Source organism: Narcine bancroftii, chromosome 3 (assembly GCF_036971445.1).
Source record: "Narcine bancroftii isolate sNarBan1 chromosome 3, sNarBan1.hap1, whole genome shotgun sequence".
Classification (NCBI taxonomy): domain Eukaryota; kingdom Metazoa; phylum Chordata; class Chondrichthyes; order Torpediniformes; family Narcinidae; genus Narcine; species Narcine bancroftii.
This window is the reverse complement of record NC_091471.1, coordinates 105,872,279-105,887,150: the sequence shown is the minus strand read 5'-3', so window position 1 is coordinate 105,887,150 and position 14,872 is coordinate 105,872,279. Positions and strand designations below refer to the sequence as shown.

Genomic DNA, 14,872 nt, shown 5'->3' with positions numbered 1-14,872 from the left:
AGGAGGAGGAGCTTGCTGAAAGTGAGGAGAAGGTTAGCTATTAAAGTCGGGGGCTTACCGGGGCTTGGGCCTACTTGGTTTGGCTGGGAGTCAGAGGAGGAGCTTGGAGAGAGTCGGGCTGTGAATCAGAGGAGGAGGAGCTTGCTGAAAGTGACAGGGTTAATTGGTCAAGGGGACAATAACAGGAGTGAAAGGGGAGGGAGCGGCCAGCGAGGAGTGGCTCAGTGAGTGAGTGGAGCAGTGAAGGAGTGAGACTTCCTGGCTTTGGCTTATCAGGCTTCGGCGAAAGCAGGCAAGGAGACAAGGTAAGCTGAGTTATTTGCCTTCGTATTCAAGTCATGCCAATAGGGTTAGTGCTCTGTACTGGGTGTCAGATGTGGGAACAATGGGTGACCTCCACCCTCCAAAATGGCTACATCTGCACCAGGTGTACCGAGATGCAGTTACTAAGGGAGCGAATTATGGATATGGAGTTGCAGATTGATGACCTGCAGCTTGTAAGGGAGACTCAACTTTCAGGGTGATAAATACTCTAGAACCCGTGTCAGGTAAGTGGGAAACCGTCAGGAGGAGGAAAGAAAAAAGTGAGAAAAATGGAGAGCACACAAGTGACTATCCCACTCAGCAACAGTTATGTTGTGTTGGATTCTGTTGAGGGAGATGGCCGGACAGAAGATGGCCACGGGCACCAGGCCAATGGCAATGAGTCTGGCAGAGTGGTGCAAAAGAAAAGGAAAAGGAGAAATGCAGTAGTTATTGGGGACTCCATTGTCAGGGGTGCAGACAGGAGGTTCTGTGAGCCAGATAAGTATACCCGCATGGTGTGCTGCCTCCCTGGTGAGATATCACAAATCGTGTCCAAAATATTCTGAGAGGAGAGGGAGAGCAGCCTGATGTCTTGGTACATGTGGGTACAAACAACATTGACAAGAAAAGAGAGGAGATAATGAAAAGGGATTACAGTGAGTTGGGACAAAAGCTGAAAGACAGGAACGCTAGGGTGGTGATCTCGGGATTACTACCTGTTCCAAATTCAAGTGATGAAAAGAATGTAAGGATAAAGAAAATGAACGTGTGGCTGAGGTGCTGGTGTTACAAGGCAAGGATTTGGCTTCTTGGATCATTGGGATCTCTTTTGGGGAAGGCATGATCTTTACAAGAGGGATGGGTTGCACCTAAATTCAAAAGGTGTCGACATTTTGGCAAGTATGTTTGGTACAGCAGTGGGGCAAGGTTTAAACTAATTTGGCAGGGGTATGGGAACCTGAGTGATAGGGAAAAGGGTAGGGAAGATAAAGTAATGGCCAGGAAAAGTAAAATAGGAAAAGTAATGTTGGGAGAAGAAAGTAAAAAATCAGATGGTGCAGTGAGTTTTCGGGTCAATGATAGTGTTAAGAAAATTATAAAGAAAAATAGTGGACAGAAAAATCAAAAGAAAAGGTTACAGAAGTCATTAGATATTAAAAGGACAAAGAGCATAAGGGCACTTCATCTGAATACCTGAAGTATTAGAAATAAGGTTAGTGAACTTGAGGCGCAAATCGGTACCCATGCCTATGATTTGGTAGCCATCACGGAAACATGGCTTCAGCGTGACACTAAATGGGAATTAAACTTTCAAGGGTATCAGGTGGTGCAAAGAGATAGACAGGATGGTAAGGGAGATGGAGTTGCACTCTTAATCAATGATGAGCTCCAGGCAGTAGAGAGGAATGATATAAGATCTAAAGAGCATAATGTTGAGTCCATTTGGGTAGAGATAAAGAATAACAAAGGGAAAAAATTATCGGTGGGTGTTATCTATCACCCACCAAATAACAATAGTTTAGTGGCACAGGAAATAAATAGAGAGATAAGTGAGGCATATAATAATGATACGGCAGTAGCCATGGGGGACTTTAGCTTCCACATAGATTGGGAAAATCAAGTTGGTCGTGGAAGTCTATAAGAGGACTTCATAGAATGCATCCACAATAGCTTTCTTGAGCAGCATGTTAAGGAACCCACAAGAGAAAATGCTCTCCTGGATCTAGTATTGTGCAATGAGATAGGTAGAGTAAATAATGTAATAGTCAGAGACGATCTGGGACATAGCGATCATAGTATGATTGAATTTCTCATTCAGATGGAAGGGGAAATAGTTAGATCTAAAACTAATATATTATGCTTAAACAGTGGGGACTACCATAGGATGAGGGAGGAATTGGGCAGAGTGGACTGGGAGCACAGGCTAATTGATGAAACAGTTGAGGAACAGTGGAAGATTTTCAAAGAAATATTTTGTAATGCTCAACAAAAATATATTCCGGTCAGGAAAAAGGACAGCAAGAGAGGGAAAAATCAACCATGGTTAACAAAGGAAATAAATGAGAGTATAAAATTGAAGGTGCAGGTGTACAAAGTTGCAAAGAGCAGCGGGAAACTGGAAGAATGGGAAAACTTTAAGAGACAACAAGGGGTTACAAAGCGAGTAATAAGAAATGAGAAAAAGGATTATGAAAGTAAATTGGCACAAAATATAAAAATAGAAAGCAAAAAATTTTATAAATATATAAAACGGAAGAGGGTGGCCAGAGTTAACATAGGACCCTTGGAGGATGAGAAAGGAAAACTGGTAGCAAAAAATGAAGAAATGGCTGAGGCATTAAACAAATATTTTGTGTCAGTCTTCACGGTGGAAGACACATCCAGCATGCCCAAGTGTGGAATTAAGGCTGCGAATGTTTGGGAGGGCCTTGATAAAATAGTTGTTACAAAGGAAGTAGTGATGGAGAAACTAATGGGACTAAAGCCAGACAAATCACCTGGTCCTGATGATATGCATCCAAGGGTTCTGAAGGAAATGGCAGAAGTTATAGTTGATGCATTGGTGGTCATATACCAAAATTCCTTGGATTCTGGGCAGGTCCCGTTAGACTGGAAGACAGCAAATGTCACGCCACTTTTAAGAAGGGATGTAGGCAGAAGACTGGAAATTATCAGCCAATTAGCTTGACGTCTGCAGTTGGAAAAATGCTTGAAGCCATCATTAAAGATGAAATAGGGAAACTTTTGGAACGTCAGAGTTCAATCAGGCAGACGCAGCATGGTTTTAGAATGGGAAGATCTTGTTTGACAAACTTGTTAGGATTCTTTGAGGATATAATGGGTGCGGTGTATAGAGGGGAACAGGTTGATGTTGTATATTTGGATTTCCAGAAAGCGTTTGATAAGGTGCCGCACAAGAGACTTATCAGTACGTTACAGCAAAGTGGAGTCCGGGGAAGTATATTGGCCTGGATTGAAAATTGGTTGTCTGACAGGAGGCAGAGAGTCAGTATAAATGGGAGTTTTTCAGGTTGGCAGAGAGTAGTAAGTGGGGTGCCGCAGGGATTAGTTGTGTTAGGCCCACAACTGTTCATCATTTACATTGATGACTTGGAGGAGGGGACAAAATGTGGTGTAGCCAAGTTTGCGGATGACACCAAATTGAGTGGAAGAGCAAATTGTAATGAGGATGTGGAGAGTCTGCAGAGGGATATAGTTAAGCTGGATGAGTGGGCAAAGGTCTGGCAGATGAAGTACAATGTTAGTAAGTGTGAGGTTATCCACTTTGGCAAGAAAAATAAAAGAGCTGAATATTATTTAAAGGGTGAAAAACTACAGCATGCTGTTGTGCAGAGGGACTTGGGAGTGCTTGTGCATGAATAGCAAGAAGTTAGGTTGCAGGTACAACAGGTTATTAAGAAGGCAAATGGAATGTTGGCCTTCATCGCTAGAGGAATTGAATTCAGGAATAGGGAGGTAATGTTGCAACTGTATAAGGTACTGGTGAGACTGCACCTGGAGTTCTGTGTCCATTTCTTGTCTCCATATTTGAGGAAGGATACTCTGGCTTTGGAAATGGTCCAGAGGAGGTTTACTAGGTTGATCCCTGGGATGCAGGGGTTGACTTATGATGAAAGATTAAATCGTCTAGAATTATATTCGCTCGAGTTCAGAAGAATGAGAGGAGATCTTATAGAAACATATAGGATTATGAAGGGTATGGTTAGGATAGATGTAGGAAGGTTTTTTGAGCTGGCCAGGGAAACTAAAACGAGAGGACACCGTCTCAAGATTCGGGGGAGTAGATTTAGGACAGAGATGAGGAAAAATAGTTTTTTCCAGAGAGTAGTGAATGTTTGGAATTCTCTAACCAGGGAAGTGGTTGAAGCTGCCTCATTAAACATATTTAAAATTCAGTTAGATAAATTTTTGCATGATAGAGGAATTAGGGGATATGTGGAGAAGGCAGGTAGGTGGAGTTAGGTCATAAATTAGATCAGCCATGATCGTATTGAATGGCGGAGCAGGCTCGATGGGCCATTTTTGGCCTACTCCTGTTCCTACTTCCTATGTTCCTATGTTCCATAGCACCAGGCTGAGGAACAGGTTCTTCCCAGGGGCAGTGAGAATGCTGAACAACCAAAGGAACTGCTCGCACTAACCATCCGAGACTCTCATTTGTACAAAGGAATATTTATTTATTTACTTTTATAGATCCAATACTTGTCCTGCATATCTGTGTTATGTTTGGTTGTGTGTCTGCATGTTTTGCACCGATGACTGGAGAATGCTGTACAATCAGATAACAATAAACTTGACTTGACTAATAAATTTCCACAACAATTCTTTCAATTGTGATGAATACTTCAAATAGCTGTGGCAAAGAAGCACAAAGGATTTGTGAATTACATTTTGAAAACTAACACATTTCATTTCAGAAAAATAATGACTTTAAATAGCAGAGCACAATCCAGAACTCAATCAGTGAGGATTGGTAAGATCCTTTCTATCAGTACCAGAGCACCACAGGGCTATATTCTTATCCCCTTGCTCTACTCACTTTACTCCTGCAACTTTTTTGACTCAGTATGACAGTAACACCATCTACGAATTTGCTGACAATACCATGGTAGTGGGTTGTATAAGGAAAGGTGTGAGTCAGCACACACGAGGGGATTGAAAACTTAGCCGAATGGTGCACCAACAACAACCTTGCACTCAATGTCACCAAAACCAAGTAGCTGATTGTTGATTTCAAAAAGGGAAAACCAAAGGTATATGATCCACTGATCATTGAGGGATCGGAGGTGGAGAGGGTGAGCAAATACAAGTTCTTTGTTGTCACTTTATTGGAGGGTCTTTTGTGGACCCAATACAGTAATAGCATCATTAGGAAAGCACATTAGCTCCTCTACTTCCTCAGATGTTGGTAGAAGTTTGGTATTACATCGTAAACCCTGGCAAATTTCTACAGATGTGTGGTGGAAAGTGTGCTGATTGACTGAATCATGATCTGTTATGGGGTCACTAATACCCTTGAGTATAAAGCCTTGCAAAGTGTAGTGGACACAGCCCAGGATATCACAGGCAAAACCCTCCCCATTATTAAGAACATCTACAGGGAACATTGCTAATTAAGAAGCAGCTGCATTCATCAAGGATGCACACCAACCAGCACATGCTCTTTTCTCACTGCTGCCATCAAGAAAGATATGTAGGTGCCACAAGTTCAGGAACAACTGCTACCCCTCCACCATCAGACCCCTCAACAATAAACTCAATTAGGGACTCATTTAAGGACTCTTACTTGGGCACTTTATTGATTTTTTAAAAAATTCTCTCTATTGCACAATCAGTTTGTTTACATTCATCATCTGTTTACACTTCTTTATTTGTTTACATGTATATAATGTCTACAGTTTTATTTTTTGCACAACCAATAAGTGGTCCTTCTGCCTCTCCTGCAGAAAAAATAGAATCTCAAGGTTGTATGTGATGTTATGTATGTACTTTGACAATAAATCTAAAATCTGAAACCTGAATCTTTAAAGTTTGAATCTTTAAAATGTTTTTTAAATCTTATCATAAGGACTAAAGTGCATATTTAAGTTTTTATTCTACCTGAAAGTTACAGTTATAAATCTATTTAAACTACTATGAAAAAATGCAGCTCAAAAATATATTTGAGTTGTTAATGCAAATATCCTTGACAAAAAAATACACTTCGGCAGTGAACTATGGCACAGGGGCACAGTTAATGTAGCCGTTAGTGCAGCGGTGTTACAGACTAGCAACCCCAGTTCAAATCCACCGCAATCTGTAAGGAGTTTGTATATCTTCCCATGTCCAGATGGGTTTCCTCCAGGTGCTCTGTTTTCCTCCCATGGTTCAAAGACACACGGGCTCGTAGTGGGTTAATCAGTCACTTGACTGCATTTGGGTATCATGGGCTGGGAGGGACTGTTACTGAATTTCATCTCTCTATTAAATGACAGAAGATCATTATCATTAAAATGGTAGAGATTTGGAAAATCTTGTGGTGTTAAATTAAAGAAAGCAAAAATACCTCCACTTTTGAATTATTTATTTTTTTCTGTTCAAAATACAAAATATTCCTTGAATATTTTCTGGTTGAAAAATAAATTTATTATTTAAGCTACAGTTCAAAGGCTAACACACACATTGTAATTTAGTGCACAACAATTTTTTTTACCAACTTAATTTTTTCTTTTTTCTTTTTCTTTTTATTTCTTTTTGAATGCAACATAGGTTCCCATACTATTTGTATTGCGATACAAGATTTGTTAATAGTTTATTTTATTATCATGTACATATGTAACATTTATTTGAGAAAACCAATAAAAATATCGATAAATGAATTTATTATTACATAATTATAAGGCTGTAAGAAGGAAAAGTAAATTTTACTGTGCCCATTTTGTAAGTTTTGATCATCTTTCTTTTAAAAATCCATATAGTTTATTTGTATTAAAATGCCACTCAATTAGTACCCAGGAAATCCTTTAAGTTTAACTCTCTGTCTGGGAATTGCCTGGCTGACACATTACATCACATCCATTCACTATTGTGAAGGATGCAAAGGTAGATCTCTCTTAAGTCATGCTTTTGTTTTGGATACACACATTTATAGCAATGTCCCATGAACTTCATGTGAGATGTATATTCTAATGGTTTAATGTTTCTCCTGAATTTCATTGCACAATTTTCTTTGTTCTCCATGATCTTTGTGAAAAATGTGAACCATTCAGTTACTTCTTCTCAGTTTGCTTGAATCATTTCTCTCATCAACTGATGATCTACTGTGAAGAGTGATAATTATCTCCATTGGTGTTTGAACAGTAAAAAATAATTTATTCTAATACTAATACTCTGCCAACTTTAATCCAGTTCCTCTGCAGATTCCTTTCATTCTTTCATATTCTTCCTTTCCATATCCAGTGAGCTTTTGTGTAACAATTTCCTCACATTTACTGACAGTGAAGCATTGTAACCTCAAAAAGAACTCACAGAATTTTTGGAGCATAAGATACCTTTGGTCACCAAAGGAAATGGATTACAAAACACACAGTGGATCCACATGCAGATAATACATTTAACATAGCAAAAAAGAATATTTAAACTGATCAGTTGAATGATGAGTAGGAATTCATGACATTTGGAGTAATTAGTCACTGCCAGTAGGAAGCCACAGCCAACACCTTCTTGTTAAACATTCCTGTGCAGAAGGTTATTAATATAAGAAAAGGAGATTAAAGTGGACCAAGAAAATCTGCAATGACAGAAAGGGAACTTTTAGTATTTGTTAATATGATATTGGATCAGCTGTAGTTTAAAAACTATCTCAATTGTATTTTTCATTTTCTACAAGTATCTCTTTGACTTAGGATTAAAAGTTAAAATGTCATTGATAACCTCACCTTCTTCAGTCCAGAACATGTGTAAGCCTAGCGAATGCAGAAAAAGGAGCCTGTGTTAGCTTCCATCCCCAGCAGTCCATACAAATTAGGATGCATTATTCATTGTGAACTTGACTATCATCGGGACAATCACAGCAGAGTGCAATTTCGTATCTTTTCCCAATGCCATCCATCTGCCTGAAAATCTTCCAAAGAAGTCTGAAATAAGTTTAAGACTAATTTCACCCCTTACAATGGTACATGACTGAATTACTTGCTGTCTATTTCTTTCTCCACGATGGACCAGTCTCTGTCCTTCTAGTTCTGTTGTCTTGCTGGTGGTATTACCACAAATCTTGATAACCCACATCAGATATCATATTTTACAGGTTTATTTTACTTCCCATGAGAATTCCATTCTTTCTGCGCTGTTTTATTTACAAGTTACTGCTGAATATAATGCGTAACACACTGTCTCCTGAGGAGAATAGTGCATGAAAACTGAACATCTGGTTTCTGGATCAAAGCTTTAGTGGGTTTCTGACTGCTGCTACAATTATTTCTGTGAATGGTGGAGGATAGACTTTCCTGATATCCCTGTCAACCAACCCCCTGGAGTTTGAAAAGTTCAAGTCATCAAATTTATTGTCATCTGATTGTACAAGTACAACTCAAAATAACACCATTCTTCAGTTCTCAATGCAAAACATGTGGACACACAAGACATAACAGATATACAGACAAATGATATATATATATGACAAGTACTTCATCTATACAAATAAATAAATAGTTTTATGAATACAAGGGTCTCGGATGGTTAGTGTGAGTGTTTCCTTTGCTACATGTTAAATCAAATGTAAAGTTTAATTTGAAAAATTATTTTTGAAAAATATTGAGGAAATAAAAACAAAAGTGAGGCTTGAGAATTCATGGCCATCATTTCAAGTGGATGTTGAAACTATCTCGACTGTATTTTCATTGACCACATGAATGCCATGGTTTAAGAAGTTTCTCCTGAATTTCATTGGACAAGTGTAAACCTTATCTTTGAGAAAAATATGAACCATTCAGTTGTTTATTTTTAGTTTTGAGTGAGATAGGGAGAACTCCAGACATCATATAGAAACCTATCTTTGAATGCATCATCTAAAGCAGTGGTTCCCAACCTTATTTATTCCCCGCCCCCCCTAAAAAATGTTAATATGTTCTGGCACCCCTTAAAGTAATAATTTATTTAAGAATAAAGGTGAAGGTGAGCAAAACAAATTTGTATAATCAATTTTTAATAATATATAAACAAAAATGAAACATATGGAAAAGAAAAAAAAAATTACAACAAATTAAATGTTGCATAAACCCTACAAAAAAATTAAATTTTCATCCATGCATGAAATTTCTTTTAAAAAATTAAAGAACTAATGTTCAAATGTTCATAAGTCAATTTAAATTTAATGATTCTTTTGCTCCTGTTTATTGCTTTTACGTGGCACTTGTGGCTGATAGCAGTCCGCACGTCTGCTTGTGCACCCAAGCAATTTCTAGATTTTGTCTTGATTGACAAAAGGGCACTAAATCCAGACTCGCATAAGTATGTCATCGCGAATGGGATGAGCACAGCTGGTGCTTTTTCACAAAGTCTTGGAAACATGTCCATTGCCGAAGACCAATATTGTTCCAAAGTTTTGCTTTCAAACTGCATTTGTGCGCAGTTCAATAAGATCTTCCTTCAGCACTTCATCATCCGACATATTATCCAAATTGAAGGAATATGGATTTATTATCCATTCTTCAGAAGTTTCCAGTTCTCCTCCTCCAAAATATCCATGACTTTGATAGTATTTCCAAATGATCCACAATTTCTTCACACACACTTGGAATTAGGGACTCATCGTCATCAAACATTTCCTTGAGTGATGGAAAATTTGAAAGATTCCCTCTTTTAACTCGTCGACACCAAAGATGTAACTTTTCTTTGAAAGCATTTAACTTTTTGCAGCATTTTCAATATGTTTGTTTTTCCCTTGAATAGATACTCTCAGGTCATTCATACGAGTGAAAATATCACTCAAATAGGCTAGCATTTGGTTGAATTCTTGTGATTCCATTTCTCCAGGCAGATCATAGTCACATTCCTTCAGAAAAGCTTTGACTTCTTCTCACAGTTCAAAGAAGTGCATTAAAGCTCTCCCACATGACAGCCAGCGGACTTCCGTGTTTAAAACCAAAACTGAATGCTCACTTCCAAAATCTTCACAAAACGACTTGAGGAGGCAGTGGTTCAGAGCACAACCCCTAATCCAGTTGAGGGTCTTCACAGAAGTGTCAAGGACCTTTTTCAACTTTGGATTCAATGTTTTTGATGCCAAAGCATGCCAATGAAGAAAACAAGTGCGGAATCTTTTGTTTCATCAGTGCAAAAATTCCTTATTTATTTCCTAGCTGGAAGACATCTTTTCCTTTTGTGGTTGTTTACAGATCTTCACAGAACAGGAAATCTTCCATTATGACACCATCATGGACATACCTCACTAATGAGATGAGTCGACTGCAATTTGCAACATCAGTTGTTTCGTCCAACTGGAGAGAGATTTTCAAGGGACTAGCCCTGATATCTGCGATAACTTGGTCCAAAATGTCCAAACTCAAATCACAATTCGGCTCTGAATAACATTATTTGATAAAGGCACTAATTTAAGCTTGTTTGAGGCTTCTTTTCCCACAACAATTGTTTCCATTTCTAATGCACACGGTTTTATCACCTCTTCTGCAAGTGTATGAAGCTTCTTGGATTTAGCTACTTTATATGCCACGTGGTATGAAGCCATCAGCAGTGGTTTGTCAGCAGATGTAAAACCTAATTTTGGAAGGGTTGCTCGAGAATCAAAGTGGGCCCTTTTAGCTTTCAATGCTTCAACATCATGGCCTGCAACATCTGCTCCACCATGCCGGTTGTTGAAGTGTTCCTGCAGCTTAGGTGGCTTAAATTTGCGTTTGAAAAGACAGAGTCACAAAGCATGCACTGGGGTTATTGCAGATCCTCAGTTGTTCCGGTGCAAGTGAAACCAAACTGCACATCATCATCATTCCATTTCCTTTCCTTTGACATAATGAAGGGTTAATTAATAATTTACATAACACAAATAAATAATAAGAAATAAAAATCGAATGTAATTCACTACAAAACACAAAACAACAAGTTTGGCCCCCATTTTAAATGTCCCGATTTTAAAAAAAGTTATAGGGCGATGCCATTTAAAAGGAAACAACGTGTCAAAACACGCTAAAATTCATAGAGAATCTCATTCTATTGAATAGAGAAAAAAGAGGACATCCCCACCTTTAATTTGGACTTTAAAAAAAATCGATATTTTTATCTTGAATATATAGGACAGTACCCTAAATATAAACAAAAAAATGAAATGTTATCTCGCACCCCCTGGAATGCTCTCTTGCATCCCCCCCCCCCGGTTGGGAAACCTTGATCTAAAGCAATGGTTTTCAAACTGCCCCCTAAACTCACATTCCACCTTAAGCAATCTCTATGCCATAAGGGGATTTTATGCACAAAATCAACACTATTACCTGCTCAAATTAAAAAAAAAACAACAATTCTTTATGCAGAAGTTGGAAAAGGCAGATAACACAGTCATTTTATGTATCCCAGAGCAGTGCGTCGGCTTCCCAGGTAATAAAGGGGTGGGATGTGTAGCACAGCAGCGGCCACCTTGTGACAGCCCTACCATTGCCTGACAAACCACCCCGTGCCCTGACAGCCTCACCACCACCCCGTTGCATGACAGCCCAACCCACTCTGCTGCCTAATGCCCCCCCCCCACCGCTCTGTTACTTGACAGCCCCACCACCCCACTGCCTGGCAGCCCTATCGGGAGTGGGCAGCGTAAGAGAGTACAGAGGGCGAGCAGCTTGAGGGAGCAGGGTGGCATGAGGGAGCGGGCAGAATGAGGAGGCAGGACGACTTGAGGGAATAAATCCTGACAGCTCCACAGGCTGCTCTGTAATAGCGCAACGGGGCAACAGAGCTGTCAATGTGACATCAATCATCTTACCTTCCTGTTTGGAGCCACTTTCAGTGTAAATTCTTTTATATAGGAGGTGGAGTGACTTCACTCCACCTCTAAGTGCACCCCCTTCGGTGGATGGAAGTTGAAGTGAGTTTGAGCAGTCAATCTGCCTTTGGTCCTTTTATGGAGGTAAGTGCAGCGATGTAAAGTTGGAGAATCTCTCTCTTTACATTCACTTCTTCCCCTCTATAAAAGGTGGTGTGTGAGTGGAAAGAAAAAGTTTGAAAACCACTGTTTTAATTGTACCTAATTAACTCATTATGTACATGACTTCATAATTCCGAAGGAAATGGGCCAATAACAATTTTTATCAAGCAAAATATAACAGTAACAATTGGGTCGAGAGTAGTTCTCAACCTTCCCTTCTCACTCATATACCATCTTAAGCAATCCCTTACTAATCACAGCACACCGATGGCATAAGGATTACTTAAAGTGGAATGTGAGTTTAGGTGGGGGACAGTTTGAAAACCACTGATCAAAAGAGATCTCCCAGCTTTTATTGTAATGATGTAATCACTCTTACCTTCTCCCAGCTACTAATTTGTTTGTGTTGAATTTCCAGAGTCAAATGGTTGCGAGTTGAAGCTTATTCCCATACTTTTGACTACCTGCAAGCAAGATACTCTTAACTTCCTGCAAAGCTACTGAGTTGTCATGTATTTGAAGTCAATATCAGTAAAACCACTTCCCAAAGTTCCCTCACAGCAGCACTCAATTCCTACATATTTTTTAGCACATCTTCCAGCTCAAGAATATTATTGGTTATGGACAGTTTTTCCATCCTCTTTAAGATTGTGACAAGTCACATGGCTTTCCTTCTGCTTGTATCATCATGTTCTTTTCTATCTACCAAACAGTGTCAAGCCTCCTGTGCAGTTGCATTCTCACTCTCAGCTTGTTCCATTTCAAGATTGATTCTGAGTGGGGCGAGAAAATTTACAATGTCTTCCTTATTTAATTTTCTTTCAATAATGGTTGTCACAAATTAAAAAAAAAACACTGGTGCCTCACTGTGAAGTGCAGATGCTTGAAGGTTTTCCTTTCTCCCTTTGATTTGATCCACAGGACACATGCCATATAGATAGGGAAGAAATTGCACGAGCCTTGGCAGGGTCATTGGCATCATTGTTAGGCACAGGTGAGATGCCAGAATACTGGAGGGTGGGTAATTTGGTAGATTTGTTTAAAAAAGGGTGGCAAGGACAAGTCAGGGAACTACAGGCTAGTGAATTCAATGTCAATGTTAGGGATATTTCCAGAGGGGGATTCTAAGAGACGGGATCTATGTGTATTTGGAAAGGCAAGGCTGGAAACAGGATAGTCCGCATGGAATTGTGTGTTGGAAATTGTGTCTCACAAATTTGACTTTTTGGAAGAGGAAACCAAAATGATTGATGAGGCAGGAGGTTGATATTGTTAACATGGATTTTAGTAAGCCTTTCACAAGGATTATCATGGTAAGTTGGTCCACAAAATCAAATTGTATGGGATCCTAGGAGAGCTGGATTCAGACTTGGTTTGTAGTGGGAGATGGAGGGTGGTAGTGGAGGATTGTTATTCATATTGGAAGCCTATGATCAGTGGTGTGCTTCAGGGATCCATACTGAGTTCACTGTTGTCTTGACATCTATATTAATGACTTGGATGAAAATGTAGCGAGCATTGTAACTTTGCAGATGATACCAAAATTAGTGGTATAGTCCAATAATGAAGAAGATTGACTGAGGTTACAACAGATGTAGATAAACTGGGAAAGTGGGTCAAGCGATAGCAGATGGATTTTAACTTGAATAAGTGTGAAGTTTTGTATTTTTGTAGATTAAACCTTAAAAGGTCAATGGTGGGGCCCTGGAGACTGTTGTAGAACAGTGAGATCTACAGCTACAAGTAGATAGTTTCATGAAAGTGGTGACACAGTTAGACAGGGTAGTGAAGAAGACATTTGGTTTGCTTTCAGTCAAGCATGGAGTACAGAGGCTACAACTATACAAGTTGTTAGTGAGACTACAGATAGAGAATTGTGCACTTCTAGTCTCCCAGCAAAAAGAAATATATCATTAAGAAGCAAAGAATCCAGAATCCTATCCAAGGGAGCCCACACAAGGCAACAGGGCCAGACAGCATACCTGGTTGGGCACTGAAGGACTGTGCAGACCAATTGATGAAGATCCTGATGGAGATCTTCAAGATATCATTGCAGCAGTCCATTGTCTCCAAGGATTTCAAGGCAGCCACCATTATCCCAGTACCAAAGAGAGTGGAAATTACAGGCCATCATGACTACCGCCCAATGGCACTGACCTCCTCCATCATGAAATGCTTTGAGCCTCTGGTGATGGAACGAATCAAAGTGCACCTCCCAGAGACATTGGACCCATTTCAATTTTCCTGCAGATGGAACTATTCCACAGACTCCATCCTGACCTATTCAGAGAATGATGCCTCATTAGACAGGCTGCTATTTATTGACCAGCTCAGAGTTTAATACAATCATTTCCCTGAGCCTGGTGGAGAAGCTGTCCTCACTGGGACTCAACACCCCTCTCTGTTACTAGATTCTGGACTTCCTACCAGAAAGACCACACCAGGTCAGCAGTAGAACGTAGAGCACTATCAAGCTGAGTACTGGCACATCTCAGGGTTGTGTGCTCAGCCTACACCTGTACGTGCTGCTGACACATGACTGCATCACCAGATCTAGCTCCAACAGAGTTATCACGTTTGCAGCTGACACAGCAGTAGTCGGCCTCATCAGCAACAATGATGAGTCACACTACAGAGAAGAGGAGGAAAATCTCACGGAATGGCTTATCAATAATAACCTGAGTCTCAATGCGGACAAGCTGAAGGAGATAATTGTGGACCAGGAATGACCACCCTCCACTACACATTCAAAACTCGGTAGTGAAAAAATGAAGAACACCAAGTTCCTCGCAGTCCATTTAAGAAGTGACCTATCCTGGACTTGCATCTCCCCACTTATCAGGAAAGTGCAAAAGTGAATACACTTTCCTAGAAGGCTGAGCCAATTAAGCCTCCTGGCCACCATTCTGTCAACTT

At 39.7% G+C, this 14,872-nt stretch overlaps 1 long non-coding RNA gene across 2 annotated transcripts in view; it reads left to right on the top strand.

Moving 5' to 3' along the window:
• The window catches only part of LOC138757452 (uncharacterized), an 88,912-nt gene extending 76,348 nt beyond the window's left edge, over nt 1–12,564 (top strand). For both annotated transcript variants that reach the window (XR_011353607.1, XR_011353605.1), the window contains exon 4: nt 12,375–12,564. This is a non-coding gene — a long non-coding RNA (uncharacterized lncRNA). The remainder of the gene's footprint in view (nt 1–12,374) is intronic.
• The last annotated feature ends 2,308 nt before the right edge of the window (nt 12,565–14,872 follow it).